General features: G+C 37.0%; 1 long non-coding RNA gene across 1 annotated transcript; it reads right to left on the bottom strand.

Annotated features, from left to right (window-relative positions):
• Positions 1-4002: 4002 nt before the first annotated feature.
• LOC144339435 (uncharacterized) lies at positions 4003-7301 on the bottom strand. Its single transcript, XR_013414460.1, has 3 exons — positions 7047-7301; positions 5895-5918; positions 4003-5613 (listed from the first exon to the last, which is right to left on the bottom strand). It is a non-coding gene; the product is annotated as an uncharacterized LOC144339435 (long non-coding RNA).
• Between the last annotated feature and the right edge of the window lie 5794 nt (positions 7302-13095).

Here is a 13095-nt window from a genome sequence, read left to right as displayed (position 1 = left end):
ATCTACTTGCAAGTAAAACAAAAGCCTCTTCTTTTCTCCAGGCCCACAGAACTATTTATGCAAGTAACAATTGATGTAAAGAGATGACACCCTGAATGAGAATGCAAGTAGATTAAAATATTTACTTAAAGATGTTTACTAAGCTTTTCTTTAGTACTTTCTGATATTTATCATGATTCTTTTTTTTTTTTTTTTTTTTTTGAGACGTTCTTTAAAACACAAAATTGATTGCATCATTCCTTTGATCAAAATCCTGTAGTAACAACCCCCACCCCACTTCACTTAGATGAGAAGACAGTCCTTAAAAGCCTTTGCGGAATCCCACTCTTCTGTCCCTTATTACATGCTGACTGCATCTGCCACCATTTGCCCCCGATGACTCTGCCTCAACTCTAGCTTCTTCAAATTTACCAGGCATTTTTGGTCTCAGAGCCTTTGTGGTCCCCTCAGCTTGGGATGTTTTTCCTGAGATGTGCCCCTATTTATCTCTCTCATCTTCTTCATGTCTGTCCCCCAGCACTGCTTCCAAATGTGGGAATGGACCCCTGCCCTGTGTTTGTTCTTTTAGAGGTGCCAGTTCTTCTTCCCATCTTGCCGAGTCCCACTCCCTACAGAGCAGAGTTTTCCAAGCCAAGGAGAAACACCTACCTGAAACTGGCAGCTCCTTTCTTGGCTACCAAGGGTGCCTGGCAAATATAAAGAGAGAGTCTGCTCTGCTCAAGAACCACAGCATCCATTAGGCCTTCCTTGGTTATCTTATTTTAAATCATGCCACCATTTTCACCCAGATATCTTTTTTTCTCTTTCCTGTAGTGAAAACTGCCTTTTAAGTTAGTGCATAATTTATTTATTAATTGTATCTTTCTTTTCTTGCTAGAATGTACGCTCCATGAGGTAGGGACTTTTGCCTACTTGTTCACTGCTGGGGCACATTGTTCCAAACAGTGCTTGGCACACACAGTATATGTTCAATAATATTTGTTGGCTGAATGAATAAATGAATAAAGGGTAAAGATCTATCTTCTGTCTTCTGAACTGCTGTGAAAATGATGGAAATTCATCTGGAGATGTTGAATTGATTTCAGTTCATTTTTCTTGCCCATAGAACCTATTCTAATGATTCGAATCTCCTCTCTTTTGGGATCCATCAAGTATTGTCAAAGTTTTAACAAAGCCGATCTTTAAAGTATCCGAGTTTGATCCAAATCTAAACTGTTCAGAAAACTGAATATAAACAGCCACTTTCCCTTAGTTTTTGAACTGTAATTGAGAAGTTATAGATAAGAAAAACTTTCAGTTCAAAACAACTGTGCTTATCAGTTTATAAGGTCTGACTACATCTTTTGGGATGGCTGAAGTCATTATATTAAACCTAAAAAAAATTAGCTTCTCAAAGACGTGTGGACTATTTTCTGAAGCAACATTTTCTATATAGTGTTTTCTAAATATTTTGTAGTTTGCTAAATATTTACCACTGTGGCCTAAACAGGATAATTTAATTTAAGGGATCTAGATTTTTTAGAGAGTTATTAAATGGAAACTAGCTTTTTTTTTTTTTTTTTTTTTTTTTTTTTTTTTTTTTTTTAAACGTAGTCTCGCTCTTGTTGCCCAGATTGGAGTGCAGTGGCAATGGCATAATCTTGGCTCACTGCAACTTCCACCTCCTAGGTTCCAGCGATTCTCCTGCCTCAGCCTCCTGAGTAACTGGGATTACAGGAACCCGCCACCACACTTGGCTAATTTTTGTACCTTTAGTAGAGATGGGGTTTGCCGTGTTGGCCAGGTTGGTCTCAAACTCCTGACCTTGGGTGATCCACCCACCTCAGCCTCCCAAAGTGCTGGGATTACAGGCGTGAGCCACCGCACCTGGCTGGGAACTAGATTTTTTAACAATATTATTATACTTCTACAGTTTGCTGATTGTGTTTAATAAGAATTAGGTGCTTTCTGTGCTAGGTAGAGCAGGAAATGAAGAAATCATGGTACCTTGGAAGGCTAAGAACATCTACATCTAGTGATCTTTTCAAGTATTGACAGTAACTTAAAAACAAATATTGGCAAATGTCTTTCAAACACAACCTTTGTTTGTTTGTTTGGATGAATCTCACAAACATAATGTTAAACAACAACGACAACAAGCCAGACACAAAACAGTACAAACTGTGAGAGAAATTCCATGTCCTGGATATTCCAAAACTTTCCAGTTAATTTGTGTTTTTACAAGTCAAGATAGCAGTTACCTACTGGAAGGGGTTACTAGAGGTCTTTTGTGGGGTGCTGCTGACATTCTGTTTCTTTGGGTGTTGGTTACTTGGGTATGTTTACATTGTGAAAATTCATCCAGCAGTTCACTTTTAGTCAAACACAAGCTTTAATATACCACTTTAGTCAACAGAAATATTCACATTTTGTCATGATATTCTGAGTGCCCAGAATAGAATTTTTGAACTTTAGGAGCCTTAGAGATTGTCTGAATCTAATCTCGTTCTTTTACTAGTACTCCAAATAATTTAAGACAGAAATAAATCAAGCAAATGAGCATTAAATTATTTGTCTTTATTTTGATAGATTTAGGAGATACATAGAATGGAATGTGAAATTCTATAATTTGCAGCAGCTTGGATGAAGTGGAGGCCGTTATCTTAAGTGAATAATTAAATGTTTTGATAGTAAAAAAATCAATGAATAACTTTCTATTTGGCTGTGATCATCAGTGTGGGAAGAAGGAGGCAGCATACCCGGGACTAGCACAAGCACACAAATGGAGGTAGGAGTGCTGGAATGGTACTGACAAGAAAGAGTAAGTACTCCAGTTTCATGGGAGTGTCAGGAAGAATTGGGGTCTGGATGAAAAGCAGGGGTCAATGACAGTAGATCTTCACTTGTAGATTTAAGAGTTTGAATTTTATTGCTTAAGTAATGAGCTATTGATATTTTTTGTAGTAATACGATTAGAGTTGTTTTCAAGAATATAAGGTTAGTGAGGTAGGTAGAAGATTAGATAAGCATCTCGTGTGAAATGATTTGGTGTTATGTGTAGTTATATTAGATTATTGGGATATATGGTCCAGGGAGAGAAAAGTCCACCTGGCTCAAGTTATGGTAGTGGAATGGAGAAGACAGAATGGAAAGAATAAATCCTTTCTGGGTGTATTTAAAGGAATATGACAAATGTACATTTTAGCAACATCTCTTACATGATTGTAGCATGAAGAGAATCCAACTTCTGCTATTACGTTTGAATTAGAATCATGAGATGATCCATATAAATAAAGTGAGAAGGGGTCAGCTAAACATCTTTATGTCACTTTTTCCTCTTTGAAACCAGATTGATGTTTTTTAAACTATTAAACACTCTAGGCCAGATGACCCAAATTCTCTGTCCTCAATCTTTACTGAAAGAGGAACTCACTTGCTATGCTGCAAACTACATTTTAAAAGTAAATAGAAAGCTAAAATGTTGTTGGAAACTGGATATCAATAGAAAAGTTAAGCAAAATAGATGTTATTGTCTTTATGTGAAATTATTGCTAAATAGGTAATGAAATAACTTAGAAGAGAAAGAGAAATGTAAATGATTCTGAGCACCATTTTGTACAGATGGTCATCTGAGCATTTGTATAGCAAGCAAGGCAAACTACAGATATAGCCACATTGTTTGTAAAGGGGATGATGATAAAAATACTGCAGAGTACTGTGAAATTTATAACATTTAAAGTCTTATTTAATTTTTCCTAATAATAGCTATGTGATTAAGGTATTATTTTTCTAATTCATATACAGGAATGCAGAAAACTTTACAAATACGTTTTTACATATTATTTCAGCAAAATATTTTCTTTTTGAATATGTAACCTAAAATACTCTTCATTTCTAAGTTGTGATATTTATTCATTTTTGGTCAAATTTCTTACCATAAGAACACATCTCTAATATAATAGTGCAAATCAATGGAAAACATGATTTAATTAACAAAATTTTAATAAATGAATTGCAAGATTATATTTTTAAAAGTAAGTTTCATCTGTAGTTAGATTTTTTTAAAGTAATTTACATTCGATTTAAGGAGGACACTTTTCTCATTAAGATTCACTACTGACAAATCACAAGACAATGTGTTTTGGGAGGCTAGGTGTATTAAATTATATATAGTCACTTAGGGAATTGTTCAAGGAAATACTAATAGTCACAGTATAAGCCCATAGGTATTATGGCAAGTACATCCATCATGTGAGAACAATTGTCATTAATAAAGCCTTATCGCCAACTACAAAGAGCTTTCGAAGCATTTTCCACTTGGATTATTGTCTTCCAGATTTCAAAGATTCACTTTCTGGCTTAGGAAATAAAAAACAATAAATGTCAAAACCCAAAGTGTGCAGTTCTGAAACAAATATTTAGGTCTGACTGATCCTTGCTGTAAGAACATAAGCAAAAATAAGACATGTAGAAATGAGTTTAACTCTTCAAATACAGTAGATTAAATAGTCATTTAATGAAAGAAGGTATTTAAGAAAAGTTTAACACCTTTTACCAAGAGCATTCATTGAGCACTTCATCTTATAAAAACCTTGTGACTGAGTTCTTGTCTCACCACATTGACCTTCTAGTTCTCCTATGTTATCCCTTAAACTTTTACAAGTTTTATTCAGGCCTCCCCAGAATAATTGGAAGATTTCTGATTGTAAGAAATATGCATTAAATTTCTTTGAACATGAAGATTGTGTAGCAGAGTAATCATTTGATAAATACACTTAATGCAACTTCTTCTTCATCTATTTCAAAATTATTAAAGATTTTATTTGAATTACTAGCTAACATCCAAATACTATCTTTGTGCTAGGCACTGTGTTAAGTGTTTCGTGTGGGTTATCTAATTTATTCTTTAAAATATAGCTATTCATGAAATAATTCTACTAACAATATTGTTAGTATTCCCCATGAAAAGTAAGACATATAATTCGAGTAACTTATTTAGAACCCCAAAGTTATTTAGGCAGAGAGATCTTTTTAAATTCTGGAAATTGGATGCCAGAGTGTTATTATGACTTTATACCTAGTCCACTCTTTCTTAATAAATGCCTTAGCTTTCACATACATGAGGTTTGTGAATTCAGCTAATATTATAATTCAGCAAGGTGCAAAATGCATCTCTGGAATTAGTTTTCTGTGTGCTCAGCAGCATAGCTACAAGTAATAAGGGACTGTTCAGTACACTCAGACAAGGATTCTGAATTTCATCCTGTGCTTTGAAGCCCATAGGGCCTGGCTTTCCTGTCTCCAATTTCATTACTAGGCCTGTCAGATGTAGCTGTTCTACTTGGTGGGCCTACCATTCCTCATCCTATTTAAGCGGAGCTATGGCAACAGCCACCTGTTCTCTGGACTTCATCTTCAGGAGGCCCAGGTTCCAGCTGGTCACTGCTTGTAGTTGTTTAAAGATTCTTTGTCATTGACCACCACTTTTATATCTCTGAACATGGGTAGGAGTCTCAGCACTTTTCGCTCCATTTAATTCAAAATATTTACATTCCTCTGAGTCTATATTTTTAAATCTGATTTCTGGGTAACTTAGGGGTCTTTGGTTGCAAGAAACAGAAAATGACTGAGAAACTGAAAAGAAAAGAGAAGTAATAAAAAATAAGAGAAATGAGATGTGAGATTTTTATTGGAAGGATATTGGGGTATCTCACAAAATTCAAGCAAAAGCATGTTTTTAAAGACAAGGATACAGGATCTCCTGTTATCTCCTCAATAGTAACATGTGGCTTTTCTACTTGGTTTCTTCCTATTTGATAACTCAAATCTTATTTAAATCTCAGTCTTTTACCCTGGTCATCACTGATAATACTGAAATTTCAAGGACAAAGAATCTGTTACTGCATATAACTCACTTTAGTGGTCCAAGGGGTGCAAGCCTGTTGAAAAGCAAAGAAAGAAATGTACTCACGTAAGAAACAATAGCTACCTAAATTCCCACACCATACTTTCTTTTTAAAAATATGCGATTTATAAAATGGCCTCCCTGAACATAATTCTTTTCTACATGTGATCTTAAATGGGCTTTTCCCTCTCAATGGGAGATAACCCAAAGTCATGTCCAAATACTAAACATAAAAATGATGTCACTGTTCTTTGTGTCTGATATCTCTGAGTGGCATCTATTTTCCTCTACTTCTGTTACGGTTCTCTTTTGAGATTGTACAAAATATAGGCGAGCCACATACGTAACCCTCACTATTATCTCCTGCGTACAAGAGAAGAGAAAAAAGCAGAAATATTTTAATACATATCATATATAATGGTAACAACAAGCACGTCAATATCTTTATGCATATATTACAATATTTCACTTATTGCTGTGACAGGAAAAGGGAGGCTCAGTGGCTTTTACTTTTACTTGGTACTGTATCAGCCTTTACTCTATGTACCAGGAAGCCAGTATGGGAATTCTGCAATACGCTGTGATAGTGGTTCCAACCATGAATAAAGAAAATATGAAGATCTCCACAGAGTGGGGATTGGGCCACACGGAACTGACTGTGAGATTAATTTACTTTGAATTCTGTTTACCACCTAACCGTCATAAGCCCTTAATATTGTTAAAAGTTTTGGCCTGGATGCTCATGAATCGTGTTTTGTTGGAACCAATGCATGAAAATTATAACTAGCTTTCCTTTTCAGGTGCACAGTTACCTAGCAAAGTACCTGTAATTATCTGAGGAAGATTAGGGAATAGCCCATATTACATGTAGCCAACGAATAAAGGCAAATCAAACTCATGGATCAAAGGAGAACTAAGACTTATAATCAAACTGTTTTCTTACTATTGTTTGAGAATATTTTTCCCTTAGGGGGGACATACGCACTACTTGATATTAAGATTCAAATAAAATTTAGAGTTAGACACCCTATCCCAAACAAACAAACAAACAAATAATTTCCTGTAAAGATTTCTATCCAGGAATACGACTCATTTTTTTGAACTAAACAGTTTTCTATTTATTTCTGCATCTGTTATAACACTATAGAAATCTTGGACTTACAATGGATCAAGAAGAAATGAAAAAAATTATTAAAAAATTCATTGTCAAATTATCCAGCTGATGCAGGCTTATCCGAAATTGGAGTTCAGCCTGGGAGGATTCTTGGCTTCACTCAGGAAAGAATTCAAGCGCCAGCCAGCTGTGAAAGAAAGAAGTTTATCAGAGCAACAGCTTACAGCAAAATAGCTGCTCCGTAGACAGAATAGGGCTGGCCCAAAGGCAGAGTTCCCAGGAGTAGCGGTGTGCAGCCGTATCACTGTCCCACAGAGCAGCGCTTCCTCATAGGGAGAGTTGCCCGGTGTAGCGGTGTACAGCAAAGTGGCTGCTCCATAGTCAGAACAGACCAGAGCAGCAGCAGCAGCAGCAGCGGCAGTGTATCCAAACAGAGCAGTCCAGAGGGGCAGTCCGGGTAGATTGCTGGCCAGCTATATTTATCCTTATTCTTAATTGTATGCTAATTAAGGGACTGGTTTTCAGAATTCTATAGGAAACGGGTGGGGAAATTCCTGAAACCATGTAACTTCTGAATCGTTGTCATGGCATTTTTAAACAGTCTCATTTAAAAATAACGCTGGTGGTCTTTAATCAGTGAAGGCAACCGGAGGTTGCTGTTGACGCCATCTGCTAGTTTCCGCTTGTTTCTTTATTGTATTCTGCTTTGATCAATAGGGTCATGATTGTTGCTCAGAAAATAAGTCCTGCTGATTTCTTACCTCACTTCGATACCTTGCACACTTAAAAATAGTAACAAACATTAACACGTTGTTTGGGCTATGGATTTTCTTTAAAAAAAAATCAGACTCTTCTGTAATCCCAGCACCTTGGGAGGCCAAGGCGGGTGGATCACGAGGTCAAGAGATCAAGACCATCCTGGCCAACATGGTGAAACCCCCGTCTCTACTAAAAATAAAACATAAAAAAAATTAGCTCTGGGCTTGGTGGCGTGCACCTGTAGTCCCAGCTACTCGGCAGACTGAGGCAGGAGAATCACTTGAACCTGGGAGTTGGAGGTTGCAGTGAGCTGAGGTTATGCCACTGCACTCCAGCCTGGCGACAGAGTGAGACTCCATCTAAAAAAAAAAAAAAAAAAAAAAATAGGAATTCAGACTTTTTAAAACTGAAACATTAAATGAATCAAAATATGTCAAAAAAAAAAAAAAACCATGTGTTTTAAAATTCTTAATATCTTTTCAATCATCCTGAGATGACTGAAGAACAAAATACTGTGTGATGATACTTGACAGGTTGATTGATTCAATAAATATGTACTTAAATATATAGGGATTACTATCAGGTATTAACTATAGGATATACCTTGGCTATGTGGCTACATAATTTACTATACAAAAATACCAGTTGTTCAGGTTGTGGACAGTAGTTAAGTTTGTAATACAGTTCTTGGGGTGGTAAACTCAAATTATTTTAACTAAATCATTCATGTTGAGAGGTGACAGCATGCTCAGGGATTGTAAACGCACCCATCAGCACTCTGTCAAAATGGACCAATCAGCTCTCAGGAAAATGGACCAATTAGCAGGATGTGGGTGGGGCCAGATAAGGGAATAAACGTAGGCTACCTGAGCCGGCAGTGGCAACCTGCTAGGGTCCCCTATACGCTGTGGAATCTTTGTTCTTTCAGTCTTCACAATAAATCTTGCTGCTCCTCACTCTTTGGGTCTGTGCTGCCTTTATGAGCTATAACACTCCCCGCTAAGGCCTGCAGCTTCACTCCTGAAGCCAGCGAGACCACGAACCCACCAGAAGGAAGAAACTCGGGACACATTTGAACATCTGAAGGAACAAACTCCGGACACACCATCTTTAAGAACTGTAACACTCACCTCGAGGGTCCACGGCTTCATTCTTGAAGTCAGCGAGAGGAAGAACCCACCAATTCCGGACACAATGTTCTTGCTTTATTTCTGTAGTTCTTAACTCTGATCTTAAAACAGTAGTTCTCAATACTGGATAAATATCATGTGGGTACCTTTTAAACCCTGATATACTAGCTGGAACCCAGATAAATTAAATCAGAATGTTTTGAAGTGGGATCCAGGAATGTATAGCCTAGGAAAATTATGAAAGGTTTCCGGGTTATTTATAATAAATCAAGGGACTGTGCTCCAGGCTTAAAGGTATAAGGTTAGTTATTAACACAAAACTAATGATCCACTTTGTTTTCCTCTGTTATGTCAAGTCTGCTGACACATTTCTAAGAATAATTGTAATATTGCTTAAGGAAAGTTAGTGCTCAACACTATGAGGTGGAACAACTCTGAAGACTATGTCTTAAAGAAAATCTTACAGAAACAGGAACATGTATCTTGGAAGAATTAGCTGTAACCGCTAAATCTGAGCTTGCCCTCCCCCACCTCCCCGCCTCTGTTTTGTTAACTGATAGTGTGGGTGAGATGGCAGCGGTCGGAAGATTTCAAAAGTGTTCTTTACCTTGAGGCTCAATATGACACCTGTCAAGCAGGATTGCTGCTTTTTTTGTTTCTTAGTCATTCACAGCAATGAGTAATTTTAATGTTCAGGTATGTATTTGGGATAAATATCTGAAGCTCCAGTATTTTCTCTAGTAAAAAGCATTTTTCCTCAATATAGTGGTGTCTACTATGTAACAGAGGATACAGAAAACTATTGGTTCATGCCACCGTATCAAGCCTTATTTAGCAATTTGCAATGCTTACAATATATCTGAAAATACCTTGTACGATATTGTCAATGAGACACAGAAAGTGTGTTATTTATGGATTACTCTTTTAGTGTCTTGTAATAGTAAACATTTGACAGACGGCTATAGATTGAATGGCTCAGATTATTCAATAACTTTTACTTTCTCATAGAAACAATATTAGGTGCGATGGCTAGGTTTCTAGATGTGATTAGAATGGTACTCCTTCATTCATCCTCCCCACCAAAATGGTGTCCAGATCTCTGGAACCTGTGACTATGCTATATTGCAAAGCAAAAGGAAATTAAGGTTGCAAATGGAATTAAGATTGCTAATGCACTGACTTTAAAATAAGGACTACCCTTATTTTAGGTGAGTCCAATGTATTCACAGGAGTCCCTAAATGCAGAAAAGAGAGGCAGAAGAGTGTCCAAATGATGTGATGCAAGAAAGATTTGACTGGTCATTTCTTGATTTGAAGTTGAATTAAGCCAGGGAATGTGAGTGGCCTCTAGTAGCTAAAAATGGATTCTCCCTCTAAAGCCTCCTGAAAGGAAGGCAGTCCTTAATTGTAGCCCAGTGAGATCAATTTCCAACTTCTGGCCTAAGCACAATAACATAATACATTTGTGTTAAGTTAGTAAGTTTGTGTTAATTTGTTACAACAGCAATAGAAAACTAATACAGTAGTACAGATCTTAAAATATTTTTAATGTATTGTTTTAATGAGGTATAATTTATAGCTTATAATTTATAGTTTTAATTTGTAGTCCAATGGGTTTTTTGTTGTTGTTGTTGTTTTTCCTGACAGATTCTTGCTCTGTTCCCCAAGCTGGAGGGTAGTGGCACAATCTTGGCTCACTGCAACCTCCGCCTGCTAGGTTCAAGCGATTCTTGTGCCTCAGCCTTCCAAGTAGCTGGAATTACAGGTACACGTGACAACACTTAACCATTTTTTTTTGTATTTTTAGTGGAGATCAGGTTTCACAATGTTGGTCAAGTGACCTCAAGTGATCCGCCCACCTCAGTCTCCCAAAGTGCTGGGATTACAGACATTAGTCACTGCCCCTAGCCCCAGCCCAATGGGTTTTGATAAATGTACACCCCTGAAAGCCACACTCATATCAAGATATAGAATATTTTATTACCTAAAAAATTCACTCATCAGTCATTTCCAACCAATTTTCTTTTCCAGGAAGCTGCTGCTTTGATTTCTACTGCCAGAGAATCATTTTGTTACAGTTTCATATCAATGGAATCATAATAGCATTTACTCCTGTGTTTGGTTCTTTTACTCTAGATAATGATTTGGGATTCATTCACATTGTTATGTGAATCAGTAATTGTCTCCTTTCTGTTGCTGAATAGTGCAGATGCTCCTCGGCTTATGATGGAGTTACATCCAGTAAACTCATCTTAAGTTGAAAAGAATGCATTTAATACACCTAGGCTATTGAACATCATCACTTAGGCTTGCCTATCTTAAACATGCTCAGAACATTTACACTGGTCTACAGTTAGGTAACATCACCTAATACAAAGTATGTTTTATAATAAATCATTGAATCTGCCTTGTAGTTTATTAAATACCGTAGTGAAAGTGAAAAGCAGAATGGTTGTAAGGGTACTCACCACTTAGGTACACAGCTGAAAGCATACTGCTCCTGAAGAATGTTTGAAACATTGAATGAAAATTAATTGCCGAATGACAGGATGCGACAGTGACAGGGTCATTAATTTCTCTTTGAATGAGGCTTGAGAATAGCTGACAGAAGCCATCCAAACTTGATGGATTAGCAGGCATAGTGTTCTTCAGGAAGATACCAAATTTTGACTACAGTTTTCTTATTTTCATTATGTATTTCTCTATAGCAAGCATGAGCACCTGTAACTGCCTGTCAATTATGGGTCCCTCATAATTGGCATCCATTTTGTCTAACACCCATAAGCCACTGCTGATACTAGCAAATGCCTCAGCTAGTTTCCTTGCTGTGAGCTTTCGTGGTGCCTTGGGCATAACTTCTTGTGCTTCAATTTCTTCTTTCTTCCTCTAGTTCAGTTAGCTCCTCGCAGCAGAGCTCTTCAACTTCAGTGCAAACAAACTCATGAATATCCTCTTCCTCAATATCCAATTCTAGCTGGTTACCAAGCACTAATATCTTGTTATTTACTGTTTCATTGACAGCAGAATCTATATTAAAGCTTTTGAATATGTTCATATATGCATTCAAAACTTTCTTCCAAATGCCATTTATGGATTGCTGTGTGACTTCTTCCCATACTGCAACGATGTCCTGGATAACATTTAGAATGTGTAAACATTTCCAGAACTCTAGGATCATTCAATCAGACTCAGTTGCTTCAACAGCCTGTTCAAACGTATGTTTTGAATGCTGCTATTGCATCTTGGTCCATTGGTTGAATGAGTGTAATGATGTTCAACTTCAAATATATAACCTTTACATCAGAATGTATGTTACTGTTATGCTGTGGATACCCTGGAGCATTGTTTAAGATCAGAAGAATCGTAAATGAGATGTTGTTTTTCCTACAATAATATCTTGCCTGCGGAGTAAAACAGTTCAAAAACCAGTCTTCAAACAAAGCTGTTGTCATCCGATGTATGCTTGCTCACATTTTTGAATGTTCTAGGGTTCTCTGAGTGGTAGATTAGAAAAGGCTTGAATTTGAACCCTATGACATTTCCCATTTCCATCCCAAAGCAAAGTCAAACAATCTCTCAATGTCTTGAATCCTCTCACTGTCTTGGACTCTTGAGGAATGTGTGTATCCACTGGCATACACTTCCAAAATAAGCTTGTTTTATTGACGTAAAGTATTTGTTCTGGCAAGTATTTCTCATCCACAATTATTCTATGCTGCTCTTCCTTAAAAAGGTCAAAACCTTCAGTATCTGCACTTACTGCCTCACTGCTGACCTTCACATTATGAAAATTGTAAGCTACTTGAAGCAATGGAACCACTATGACTTGCTATAAACATTTGCTTATAAGTAGGACCATCAGCACACTCTTTTACTGTATTGAAAGACACGCCTTACTCTGGATTGTCAGAAGGCTAAGAGTATACTGTATTAGTTCGTTTTCATGCTGCTGATAAAGACATACCCAACACTGGGAAATTTACAAAAGAAAGAAGTTTAATGGACAGAAAGTGAAAGGCACATCTCACATGGTAGCAGACAAAAGAAGAGAACTTGTGCGAGAGAACTCCCCTTTATAAACCCATCAGATCTCATGAGACTTATTCACTATTATGAGAATAGCTTGGGAAAGACGGACCCACACGATTCAATTACCTCCCACCAGATCCTTCCCACAACATGGGGGAATTGTGGGAGCTGCAATTCAA

This window comes from Macaca mulatta, chromosome 2, assembly GCF_049350105.2.
Source record: "Macaca mulatta isolate MMU2019108-1 chromosome 2, T2T-MMU8v2.0, whole genome shotgun sequence".
Lineage (NCBI taxonomy): Eukaryota > Metazoa > Chordata > Mammalia > Primates > Cercopithecidae > Macaca > Macaca mulatta.
This window is presented reverse-complemented; position numbering and strand designations above follow the sequence as displayed.